Below are 12,886 nucleotides of genomic sequence, written 5' to 3'. Positions count from 1 at the left end.
TTGGGGGATTTCCCTGGTGGTTCAGTGGTTAAGAATCCACCTTGCAATGCAGGGGATGTGGTTTCCATCACTGGTTAGGGAACTGAGATTCCCCATGCCACGCGGCAACTAACCCTGTGCACCACAGCTGGAGAGTCCAAGCGCTGCAATGGAAGATCCTGCATGATACACGAAGATTCCACTTGCCTCAACTAAGACCTGACACAATCAAATAAATAATAAATATATATATATATATATTTTAAAGGCATCTCAGTTCTTTCTTATGTGGAGCCAGCTATAGTGCTCTAACTGCTTCTCACCGGGTTTGACCTAACTGGAATCTTGATCAGCAGTAGATAGAAACTATTTATGTATAGGAAAAGCAAGGAGGAGGTGCCAATGACCAAAAACTGGTCTCGTTTTGTCGAGGAGAGCTCTTCTACCCTATAGAATCCCAAGGCCAGCTCCACTCACCTCCAGGGATGAGGGCCGGATGGGTGAGGCGTGAACCACTCACTATCCCAGCCAGATTGACCTTAGCCTTTGCCTCTGACAACACTCACCCTGGGACAAGCCATGGCTGGGGGCATGTGCCACCCCACCACCCTTTTTTAAGGCCTGAGATAAGATTAGGGGGTTGCTTTGGATAATATGAGAGGATAATTGAGTTTTCCCCTTTGAGCAAACCCAGGCATGAAGCTTCAGAATTACATAAAAGATAGACTTATAGCTGGTTCATGTTTTACAGAAGGGCTTTAGGTAAATTTCCTCTTTAAAAAATTGCCACATTTAAAGCAGATTTATGAAAATTTGGTATACTTCTCATTGTTTTTAAGAAGTTAGCCCTAAATCCAGTAGGCTGTGCCTGACCTTTAAAAATAAGAATAACAGCACTATTTATTATTTACTATTACTGGGCACTGAGCTGGGGAATTCAACTACACTCTCACAGTAATCCTAAGAAGTAGGCACTGTTACTGTCTCCGTTGTACAGATGAGGAAACTGAGGCTCTGGGAGACTAAGTGATTTATAGCTACTTAGTAGGTCAAACCAATATATACACACTACCATGGCTGAGCAGAAATGCATATATGCCAGTGCATCTTTGCAGGCTCCTCTGATGCAGGGGAGGGTAAGCCTCTCTGAATAAGTGGGGCAGGACTGGTTACTTATCAATTTATTCTTAAGACAAATATTAAGTGTCCACAGTGCTAAATGCTGGGGACACAAAGGTGAGTAAAAACAGACACTGTCCCAGCCTGCTCAGAGCTCACTGTCTAGAATGGGAGACCTTACACAGAACCGCCTGACTAAATGCAAAGCTACAGTGTAGCAGGTACTCAGGAGAGGTTCCCAGGGCTGTGGAGGCCCACACTGGGGACCTGACTTAGTCAGGGAAGGCTTCCTTGAGGAGGTACTGATTGAGTAGAAAGCCAAGGGACACGTATGAGTTATTTGATCAAATAGGGATGGAGAGTATGTTCCATGCAGAAGGAACAGTAGGTGCAAATTCCTATGGTAGGCAGGACTAAGAAACGGTTAGTGTGGCTGGATCATAGAGAACAAGAAGCATGGGGTGGGGAACTTCCCTGATGGTCCAGTAGTTAAGAATCCACCTTGCAAAGCAGGGAATGTGGGTTTCATCCCTCGTGGGAGAACTAAGATCCCAAATGCCATGGAGCAACTAAGCCCTTGCTCCACAATGGAAGATCCTGCATCCAATGAAGATCCCATGTGCCTCAACTAAGACCTGATGCAGCCAAATAAATAAATGAATAACTTTAAATAAAGAAGTGTGGGGTGGGATGCAGCTAGAGAGGCAGACAGGAATAGAACTTCAAAGCTTGGGGAGGCTCTACATGACCTCTAGGCTGCCCATCTGTCCATGTGTTCATCTGTCTGTGCATTCACTCAGCCTTCCTCCAATCTCCTACCCAGTTCATTCATCACCCTCTCACTCGTTTGTTTACTGAATGAGGGACCATTTATAGTGGCAGGACCTCAGTGTCCTGTTGGAGAGGCAGAGCCCTCAAGGAGCTCCCAGGGAGGAGAGAGTTAGTTTCATCACACTGTGACATAGCATGTCCATCTGTACAAGGTGCTTCAGCAGGCAATCACAACCCTAGAGGCTAAGTGTCTCCCATGGTTCAAGTTTCCTAAGGCAAAGCAACATCAACCCCTCCAGGGAGATCTTCCAGCCACACGATTCTTCCTGGCACCTAACCTCATTCCTTTCGGCAGCAAAAGTAGCCCACTTCTCACAGCCCCAAGATGGGGAGTGTTTCTGATGGTCCTTTTCACTGACCCTTCTTTTGGGTTCCGAGGTATCTCTGTCCCAGGTGAACACAGGCAAAACTGGTCAGGTCTCCCTCAGATATCAGAATCCAGTTCCAGACACTGCCTGTTCTGGGCATAAAAACTAGGAGAGAAATCCCAAACGTCCCTCATTTCCAGCCACACACTCCCACTCCCTTTCCCACTCCTCCTTGAACTATTTGTCCTCTGCTTGTGACATCACAGTGGTCTCTATGGCAACCAATTGTGAGGTCACCAATCCTTAAAGCAACAGTATCTGTAGGGCCAGACAATGGTCAGGAAGAGACAGGGAGAAGGCAAAATGGAGGCCTGAGAGCCAGCTTCGATGCAGAAAGCACAAGGCCACTCAAGACCCATGGGAGGGAGGAGGACTCTATTCTAGCCCATCCGCAGGGAGATGAAAACAGCTTATTGACTTTGTCCCTCATTGAAAAGCTTCTACACTGACAGTCAGCCCCTGTGGAATTGCCCATGAAGGGAGAACTTCATCTAATCCCACCCAGATGGTCTGTGGACAGTGATGGGACCTGGTGGGCAGTATCCTAGGATCACTGAGGTGTCCCCTTGTTATCACTGGGGAGTGAGGTAGGAGTATGGTTCTGTTCTCAGCCCCACTGGCCTGGAGGGGCTGGTCAGGACCTGGCCCATGTTTGAGCCTTGATCTTCTTATCAGGGAAGGAGAGAGGATGTGAAGGTGCCAAGTGGGGGGAAATTGCTGATACTTCTCAGGAAGGACTAGGTAGGCCTCCTGGCTTCCCCGAGATCATATTAGTGGTTTGCAAGAGCAAGGCCTTCTGGAAATGGAGACTGTTCATCAAGAGGCTGGTGGGGGAGGGGGGAGGGGATGTCCCTGGTGGTCCAGTACTTCCCTAGTGGCTCAGACAGTAAAGAATCCACCTGCAAGGTAGGAGACATGGGTTCGATCTCTGGGTCAGGAAGATCCTCTGGAGAAGGGAAAGGCTACCCACTCCAGGATTCTTGCCTGGAGAATTCCATGGTCAGAGGAGCCTGGTGGGCTACAGTCCATGGGGTCGCAAAGAGTTGGACTTGGCTGAGTGACTAACACTTTCACTTTCCAGTGGCTAAGACTCCACGTTCCCAATACAGGGGGCCCCTGTTTGATCCCTTGTCAGGAAACTAGATCCACATGCTGCAAATAAGTGTTTCCACGCTGCGACTAAAGATTCTGCATGTCACAATTAAAGATCCAGCATGCTGCAATTAAAGATCTCTCATGCTGAAGACTGAAGATCTGTGTGCCACAACAAAGACCCAGTGCAGCCAAATAAATTAGTTTAAAAAGTAAAAGAGGCTGGGGGCATCCTGAACAGTGACTAGGCTTCGAATTCAGATCTGGGTTGAATTCATCCCAGCCTTTTGCTTGCCTTGAGCAAGTCTCTGAGCCTCTCTGGGCTTCCACTTCTTTGTACATAAAAGGAAGACAATGCCACTTACCTTTCAGAGAAATATTCAATGAGATAACCTGTAGGAACGCTTGGCACATAATAGGTGCTCAATAAATGCTCGTTATAGTTTTCTATCCTCTCAACTGTTAGCCTGGGGTTTTGCATATTGTATGTGCTTCATGAATGTTTGGACTATAAGTGCAGCGTAAGAACAGAGGGCAGTGTTTAGAGCAAGAGAAGTCAGTGGATCTGGGTTCAAATCCTGGTCCTTACCAGCTATAAGCTTTCAAGCAAATCGTCTTAACTTTTTGTACCTCAGTTTCCTTAAACTGTGAAATGGGAACTCGTGATAGTATTGTCCTCATAGGATTGCTTAGGACTACCCCATGTCCGAGGTAAGGGGAGCCAGCTGTGCTTTGCTGGAGTAGCCGTGAAGAGAGACCCCACGTCCAAGGTAAGAGAAACGCAAGTAAGACAGTAGGCACTGAGAGAGGGGATCAAAGGGCAGACAGACTGAAACTACAATCACAGACAACTAGCCAATCTGATCACATGGACCACAGCCTTGTCTAACTCAATGAAACTAAGCCATGCCGTATGGGGCCACCCAAGACAGACAGGTCATGGTGGAGAGGTCTGACAGAATGTGGTCCACTGGAGAAGGGAATGGCAAACCACTTCAGTATTCTTGCCTTGAGAACCCCATGAACAGTATGAAAAGGCAAAAAGACAGGACACTGAAAGATGAACTCCCCAGGTCAGTAGGTTCCCAATATGCTACTGGAGATAAGTGGAGAAATAACTCCAGAAAAGAATGAAGGGATGGAGCCAAAGCAAAAACAACGCCCAGTTGTGGATGGGACTGGTGATAGAAGCAAGGTTCGATGCTGTAAAGAACAATATTGCATAGGAACCTGCAATGTTAGGTCCACGAATCAAGGCAAATTGGAAGTGGTCAAACAGGAGATGACAAGAGTGAACATCAACATTCTAGGAATCAGTGAACTAAGATGGACTGGAATGGGTGAATTTAACTCAGATGACCATTATATCTACTACTGTGGGCAAGAATCCCTTAGAAGAAATGGAGTAGCCATCATAGTCAACAAAAGAGTCCGAAATGCAGTACTTGGATGCAATCTCAAAAACGACAGAATGATCTCTGTTTGTTTCCAAGGCAAACCATTCAATATCACGATAATCCAAGTCTATGCTCTGACCAGTAACGCTGAAGAAGCTGAAGTTGAACAGTTCTATGAAGACCTACAAAACCTTCTAGAACTAACATCCCAAAAAGATGTCCTTTCCATTATAGGGGACTGGAATGCAAAAGTAGGAAGTCAAGAAACACCTGGAGTAACAGGCAAATTTGGCCTTGGATTACAGAATGAAGCAGGGCAAAGGCTAGTAGAGTTCTGCCAAGAGAACGCACTGGTCATAGCAAACAGCCTCTTCCAACAACACAAGAGAAGACTCTATACGTGGACATCACCAGATGGTCGACACCGAAATCAGATTGATTATATTCTTTGCAGCCAAAGATGGAGAAGCTCTATACAGTCAGCAAAAACAAGACTGGGAACTGACTGTGGCTAGATCATAAACTCCTTATTGCCAAATTCAGACTGAAATTGAAGAAAGTGGAGAAAACCACTAGACCATTCAGGTATGACCTAAATCAAATCCCTTATGATTATACAGTGGAAGTGACAAATAGATTTAAGGGACTAGATCTGGTAGACAGAGTGCCTGATGAACACTGTATGGAAGATAGGAATCAAGACCATCCCCAAGAAAAAGAAATGTAAAAAAGCAAAATGGCTGTCTGAGGAAGCCTTACAAATAGCTGTGAAAAAGAAGACAAGCAAAAAGCAAAGGAGAAAAGGAAAGATATACCCATTTGAATGTAGAGTTCCAAAGAATAGCAAGGAGAGATAAGAAAGCCTTCCTTAGCGATCAAGGCAAAGAAATAGAGGAAAACAATAGAATGGGAAAGACTAGAGATCTCTGCAAGAAAATTAGAGATACCAAGGGAACATTTCATGCAAAGATGGGCTCAATAAAGGGCAGAAATGGTAGGGACCTAACAGAAGCAGAAGATATTAAGAAGAGGTGGCAAGAATACACAGAAGAACTGTACAAAAATCTTCACGACCCAGATAATCACGAAGGTGTGATCACTCACCTAGAGCCAGACATCCTGGAATGTGAAGTCAAGTGTGCCTTAGGAAACATTACTACAAACAAAGCTAGTGGAGGTGATGGAATTCCAGTTGAGCTATTTCAAATCCTGAAAGATGACACTGTGAAAGTGCTGCACTCAATATGGCAGCAAATCTGGAAAACTCAGCAGTGGCCACAGGACTGGAAAAGGTCACTTTTCATTCCAATCCCAAAGACAGGCAATGCCAAAGAATGCTCAAACTACCGCACAATTGCACTCATCTCACATGCTAGTAAAGTAATGCTCAAAATTCTCCAAGCCAGGCTTCAGCAATACATGAACTGTGAGCTTCCAGATGTTCAAACTGGTTTTAGAAAAGGCAGAGGAACCAGAGATCAAATTGCCGACATCGATGGATCATCGAAAACACAAGTGAGTTCCAGAAAAACATCTATTTCTGCTTTATTGACTATGCCAAAGCCTTTGACTGTGTGGATCACAATAAACTGTGGAAAATTCTGAAAGAGATGGGCATACCAGACCACCTGACCTGCCTCTTGAGAAACCTGTATGCAGGTCAGGAAGCAACAGTTAGAACTGGACATGGAACAACAGACTGGTTCCAAATAGGAAAAGGAGTATGTCAAGGCTATATATTGTCACCCTGCTTATTTAGCTTATATGCAGAGTACATCATGAGAAACGCTGGGCTGGAGGAAGCACAAGCTGTAATCAAGATTGCCAGGAGAAATATCAATAACCTCAGATATGCAGATGACACCACTCTTATGGCAGAAAGTGAAGAAGAACTAAAGAGCCTCTTGATGAAAGTGAAAGAGGAGAGTGAAAAAGTTGGCTTAAAGCTCAACATTCAGAAAACTAAGATCACAGCATCCGGTCCCATCACTTCATGGCAAATAGATGGGGAAACAGTGGAAACAGTGGCTGACTTTATTTTTCTGGGCTCCAAAACCACTGCAGATGGTGATTGCAGCAATGAAATTAAAAGACATTTACTCCTTGGAAGGAAAGTTATGACCAACCTAGATAGCATATTAAAAAGCAGAGACATTACTTTGCCAACAAGGTCCATCTAGTCAAGGCTATGGTTTTTCCAGTGGTCATGTATGGATGTGAGAGCTGGACTATAAAGAAAGCTGAGCACCAAAGAATTGATGCTTTTGAACTCTGGTGTTGGAGAAGACTCTTGAGAGTCTCTTAGACTGCAAGGAGATCCAACCAGTCCATCCTAAAGGAGATCAGTCCTGGGGTGTTCATTGGAAGGACTGATGTTGAAGCTGAAACTCTAATACTTTGGCCACCTGATGCGAAGAGCTGATTCATTGGAAAAGACCCTGATACTGGGAAAGATTGGGGGCAGGAGGAGATGGGGACGACAGAGGATGAGATGGTTGGATGGCATCACCGACTCGATGGACATAGGTTTGGGTGGACTCCGGGAGTTGGTGATGGACAGGGAGGCCTGGCGTGTTGTGGTTCATGGGGTCGCAAAGAGTTGGCCGCGACTGAACTGAACTGAACTGAAACGAGGCAGGGAGAGAGCAAGCCTGGCACACATGAACGTGCACAGTGGATGGTGGTGATTGTGCTGTCTTGACTGGTTCTGCACATGCTGCACAGTTTCTGTTCACTGTCAGCTTGAAGGGAGTGCCAGTAATCCGTGGGGCGTCTGGAGCCAGAGAGCAGGTCAGCCTCAAGACAGGGGCAGAGCAGGGCCACCTCCCCAGGAAGGGGTCACCACTTCCTGTTTGGATTCCCCCAGCGTGGACCCTCAGGACTGCCGCCCAGCTCATGCCGGTCACAGCGGCTGGGTCCCCAGCTGGGCTGTGCATGTGTATGCTCAGTCGTGTCTGACTCTTTGCGACCCCATGAACTGCAGGCCGCCAGGTTTCTCTGTCCATGGGATTCTCCAGGCAAGAATACTGGAGTGGGTCACCATTTCCTCCTCCAGGAAATGAGGACTGGACTGTGTCTCACTCCTCTGGGAAGCCCACGCCAAGGCCTGACACAAGGCAGATGCTCAGCAGCAGTTCAGGTGAACCGAGTTAGACGCTGTCTTGATAATTCTGTGCTGGTTAACACGAAGTCTGCATATATATAACCCACGGCAGGCTCTGGCGTAAGCATTTTGCCTGTTGTTGAACCTTTGAGGTAGATGTTATTATCCATTTTTAAAACAAGGAAACAGAGAGGCTAAGTAACCTGCTCAAGGTCACACAGCTAGTAAGCAACAATGGGTCCGGGATTTCAGCCCAGGCTACCTGGCTGTAGAACCTGCACTCTTAACTCTCGTGTTAACCCCAGCCTCAGGGGCCCTGTCCAGCTGTTTTGCACATCTTCCAACAGGAATTTTCTCTCCTAGCTCTGCCCACTCCATCCCTCTCATCTTCCGACTGAGCCTGGGCCCAAGGCTGCCCAAAGAATGCAAATTCCCTCCCCCTCCCCACTTGCCTCATCCACCCCCCACCCCTCTGCTGAAATAAAGCTCCTTTTGCCGCTGTCACTGCCACAGCTGAAGCCACCACCGGATCTTTTGCTTATTTCAAGTCCTCCTAAAGCTTGTTGAGTTCTTAACTTATTAAAGATAAGCACATGGAAATAGGGAGCAAATCTCTTTATTTATGACATAATCTCCAGCCCGGAAAAGCGGCAGGAACAGTGTTGCCTATATTAGGGAACCAATAGGAAAAAAATCAATTAGATCCGCCAGAGCGTTTCGCTATTAACTTTCTTCTGATGTTTCTCTTAAGGCTGGCCATGGAGGTCTCCACCAGCCGTCAAGCCAGAGGAGAGAGGAGAGCTTTGTAGGCACAGAGGCAGGAATGTCACAAGGAAGGCAGCAGACCAGGCTCCCAGACAGATGCAGGAGTCTCTCCATCCTGGGTCTCCTTCACGGCTTTCCAAACCTCAGCCAGGAAGTCCTTATGGTGATCTGACCTCCATGTTTCTTGCTGCAGTTTCAGCTGATGTCTTCAGAGGCAATAGGAGTCAGCTGGTTATTCTTTGCTTCTTGCCGACCAGAACCACAAAGTCTAATTAGATTTCTGTTAGATCCTTTGAGGACAGGATCCTCTTCTTCCTGGAAGAATGTTATTCTGGAGGGGCTCTTGTGGACCAATTTTTAGCAGAGTCGTCTTCTGCTGGGTAACACTGCCTGGGACCTGCACCCAAACCATGAGGTCCTCACGTCCACCTGTGCCTACCTTCTAAACTGTGTCCCAGAGAAAGGGATCTGTCTTACTCCTAAGCAAGTCAGATGTCCTGGCTCCCATAGTAACCCAGAGTCTCCTCAAAGTGATCATGGCTTCTTTCCTAGTTTTCCTTCAGGGCTAGGCAAGTAGCAGGTGCTCAGTAAATATCACAGAATCGATAATTATTATAATAATAACTCCATTGACTGAATGCTCGCCCGGTGAATGCTGAGAAGGGTGGGTGCTTTGTTACCCAAAGCAAGATCCTTTGCTTCTCCTTGAACCATCAGACAGCCCAGAAGAGGTCTTGAGCTTTATTTTGCTTTGTTTTGTCTTCTTTTTCTGCCCAAGAACAGCAGGAGCAGCAGCTCTGAGAAGTTAATATTATAATCTCCATTTTACAGAGGAGAAAAGAGACTCAGAAATAACTTGACTAGGCTAATATGTGAATGATTCGCTCTATCCATCTACTTTTGGTCATTAGTAAGTCCTTCTTGCGGAGTAGGCAATGGCACCCCACTCCAGTACTCTTGCCTGGAAAATCCCATGGACGGAGGAGCCTGGTAGGCTACAGTCCATGGGGTCGCTAAGAGTCGGGCACGACTGAGTGACTTCACTTTCACTTTTCCCTTTCTTGCACTGGAGAAGGAAATGGCAACTCACTCCAGTATTCTTGCTTGGAGAATCCCAGGGACGGCGGAGCCTGGTGGGCTGCCGTCTATGGGGTCACACAGAGTCGGACATGACTGAAGCAACTTAGCAGCAGCAGCAGCAGCAAGTCCTTCTTGAGGTCTAACCTAAATCTTGTCTGTGTCAGCAGTAGCAGTTCCTTCTCTGTCCCATGGAAGCAGAGAATGGCATCACCACCCACGTAGACTTCCCTCAGTTTAGGAGCGTCCACCAGCTCTTGGTATAGGTTGACCCACAATGAATATTAAACACCAAACTTCACAGAGGCCAGCCCTGCAGGGCAGGCAATGAAGCCACCCTCCTCATGCCTGTTCATTATTATAATTAATATGGAGCTGGGGTTGCTGGTGATCTTGCCCTCACCAGGTATTCGGGCTATTTTAAAAGCTTATTCAGATCAATGACAGACAGCTCCAAATAGATAAACTCCCTGCCATCTAGATGAATCAATTGCAACACTGCCGTCACAACAAGCCCAAGAAATCAATCTGATTTCAGGCGACATGGTAACTCAGCGCTGGGCAAGCAGGTTTTAATTTCCCCGTGGCTGAGCTCAGCTTCCTCTGCTCACTGAAGCACTCTTCTTTCCCAGCTGGTGTCTCATGCACACAGGTGCCCAGGGTCCTTGGAGACATCAGGCCAAGGGGGGCAGTCGTATGGAGGACAGGAGGACTAGGAGGTCATGTGATCTTGACGAAGGCTCTTGAACCCCCAAACCCAGGAGGAGCTGACTCAGCCCTGCTGTTGGGAACCTCATTTTGCTGGCTTCAGCTCCGATTTTCCGCTGCCCTCTGCAAAAAGCAAGCCTGGGAGCCTTTCTGGGCTGCCTCCCAAATCAGGAGTCACAGAGGTAGCTTGCCTACCTCAGGCACTAGGACAACTGCCCTTCTTGGTCTTGGAGATGGAATTTGTCTAGCAGGGCAGCAAAAAAGCTCACCAGAACCGACACAGCCATTTACTGGGTGCTTACTTTGTGTCTAGGGAGGTAAGCTTAGAACTTTACACACCTCATCTTCTTAATCCCTGCGATAGCCCAAAGAGAGGAAGCAATTTCTACATTTTGTAGAAGAGGAAACCAAAACTCGGAGAGGTTAAAGAACTTATTCTGGGTCAGACAGCTTGTAATCGATGCAGCCTGGATTTAACCTAGGTCTATTAGACTCCTGTCCCTAAGCCTTAGCCACCACTCTGTCCTAAAGACACCATCAGAGATCCCCCTCACTCTCCCCCTGCTTGAATCCTGTCTGGTTAAATGAACCCATTCCTTTTCCTCCAACCTGCCAGGGAATGGAGCCTCTCAGGAATTCTCACAATTGGCAATTATTCCCTGAACTTTCACCTGATGCTCCAGGTACGGAGTTGAGTTGAGCGTGCTGAGGAGATAAGAGGGTCAAGAGACCAACTGGCCTCCTTCCTGCACCTCATCTGTTACTCCTCTCCCCTCTCCCACCCTATTTGTCTATCTGTGTGGTGAGACATAGGGCCTGGAACAGCCTGCAGGGTGTTGGGAGATGTGACTTTGGAGTCAGCTGATTTGGGTTCAAATTCTAGCCCATTCAGTAGAATACCCTGGGCAAGTCTCTTAACCTCTTGGCATGTGTCTTATCTGATCTTGACAAAGTGAAGATATTTTGTTGTTGTTGTTGTTTAGTTGCTCAGTCATGTCTAACTCATTGAGACTCCATGGACTGCAGCACACCAGGCTTCCCTGTCCTTCGCTATCTCCTGGAGTTTGCTCAAATTTATGTCCACTGAGTCGGTGATGCCATCCAATCATCTCATCCTCTGTCGTCCCCTTCTCCTCCTGCCTTCAATTTTTCCCAGCATTAGGATCTTTTCCGGTGAATCAGCTCTTCCCATCAAGTAGCCAAAGTATTGGAGCTTCAGTTTCAGCATCAGTCCTTCCAATGAATATTCAGAGTTGATTTCCTTTAGGATTGACTTGCTTGATCTCTTTGCTGTCCAAGGGACTCTCAAGAGTCTTCTCCAACACCACAGTTCCAAAGAATCAATTCTTCAGTGCTCAGCTGTCTTTACGGTCTAACTCTCATGTCCATACATGACTACTGGAAAAACCATAGCTTTGACTAGATGGACCTTTGTCAGCAAAGTGATATCTCTGCTTTTTAATACGCTGTCTAGGTTTGTCATAACTTTTCTTCCAAGGAGCAAGTGTCTTTTAATTTCATGGCTGCAATCACCATCTGCAGTGATTTTGGAGCCCAAGAAAATAAAACCAAGGATAATAAGAAAATAACAACAATAAAAAAAGGATAATATAAAATAAAGGCAAGGATACAAACAGAACAAAAGGGAGTTTGTCAGATGGGGATGGGGGCTGGGAGCCCTCCTGTTCCACCCTTTCCCTGCCCCCCAGCCCCACAGTAACTGCCCCTCGCAGCCCAGGTGCTGTGACCAAACCTTGGGCCTGGCTATTTCTCTGGGTCCAACACCATCTCTCACTTGACAGCTACCATGAGCCTGTTGGATTTCGAGCATGACAATTTAGGTGTGAGTGGGCAAAGCTGCCCCTGGCCATAGGGAAGCCACATAGCTACATCCTTTGGGGGTTGGGTTTGGGCATTGCAGCTGGAGATGCTTGGGTCTGGGGACCAGATGGCCTGGACTATGAAGAAGGGTCTTCTATCTGTCCTGGGGAGCTTGAGCTGGCTCTTGGAGGGGTGGACACTTGTTCATTAGGCTCTGCATCTTATGTCTTCCCTGAGGGAAGCAGGGATGTCTGGACCTTGAAACCTAGCAATGTAGAGTGACATACAATACCCCACAGCTAGGGAGTGACGGAAGCAGATTTAAACCCAGGCCTGTATGACTCCAGAGGACTGGGGTTGCCTGCACTCCCTCTTCCCTGTGTAGAGGCTGCTCCTCACACCCCATTTTGCATCTATCAGCCTTTTGACCCACCAAATACAGGGCATGAAGAGAGAAACTCAGAAGAAAGCAAGAGGGAATGGGAGTAGATGCTGGAAAGACTTCCAGATGCAGGAGATTGTCTCTAGGAGAGGTTATTCGACAGGCGGCACTGTCTCTGGGGAGGTTTTAGTTGGGGGTCTCAATTCAGCTCCCCCCTCCCGTGACTCCCACTTCTTGAAAGCTA

The sequence above is a fragment of the Giraffa tippelskirchi genome, chromosome 3, assembly GCF_054371585.1.
Source record: "Giraffa tippelskirchi isolate mGirTip1 chromosome 3, T2T-mGirTip1v1.2.pri, whole genome shotgun sequence".
Classification (NCBI taxonomy): domain Eukaryota; kingdom Metazoa; phylum Chordata; class Mammalia; order Artiodactyla; family Giraffidae; genus Giraffa; species Giraffa tippelskirchi.
This window is presented reverse-complemented; position numbering follows the sequence as displayed.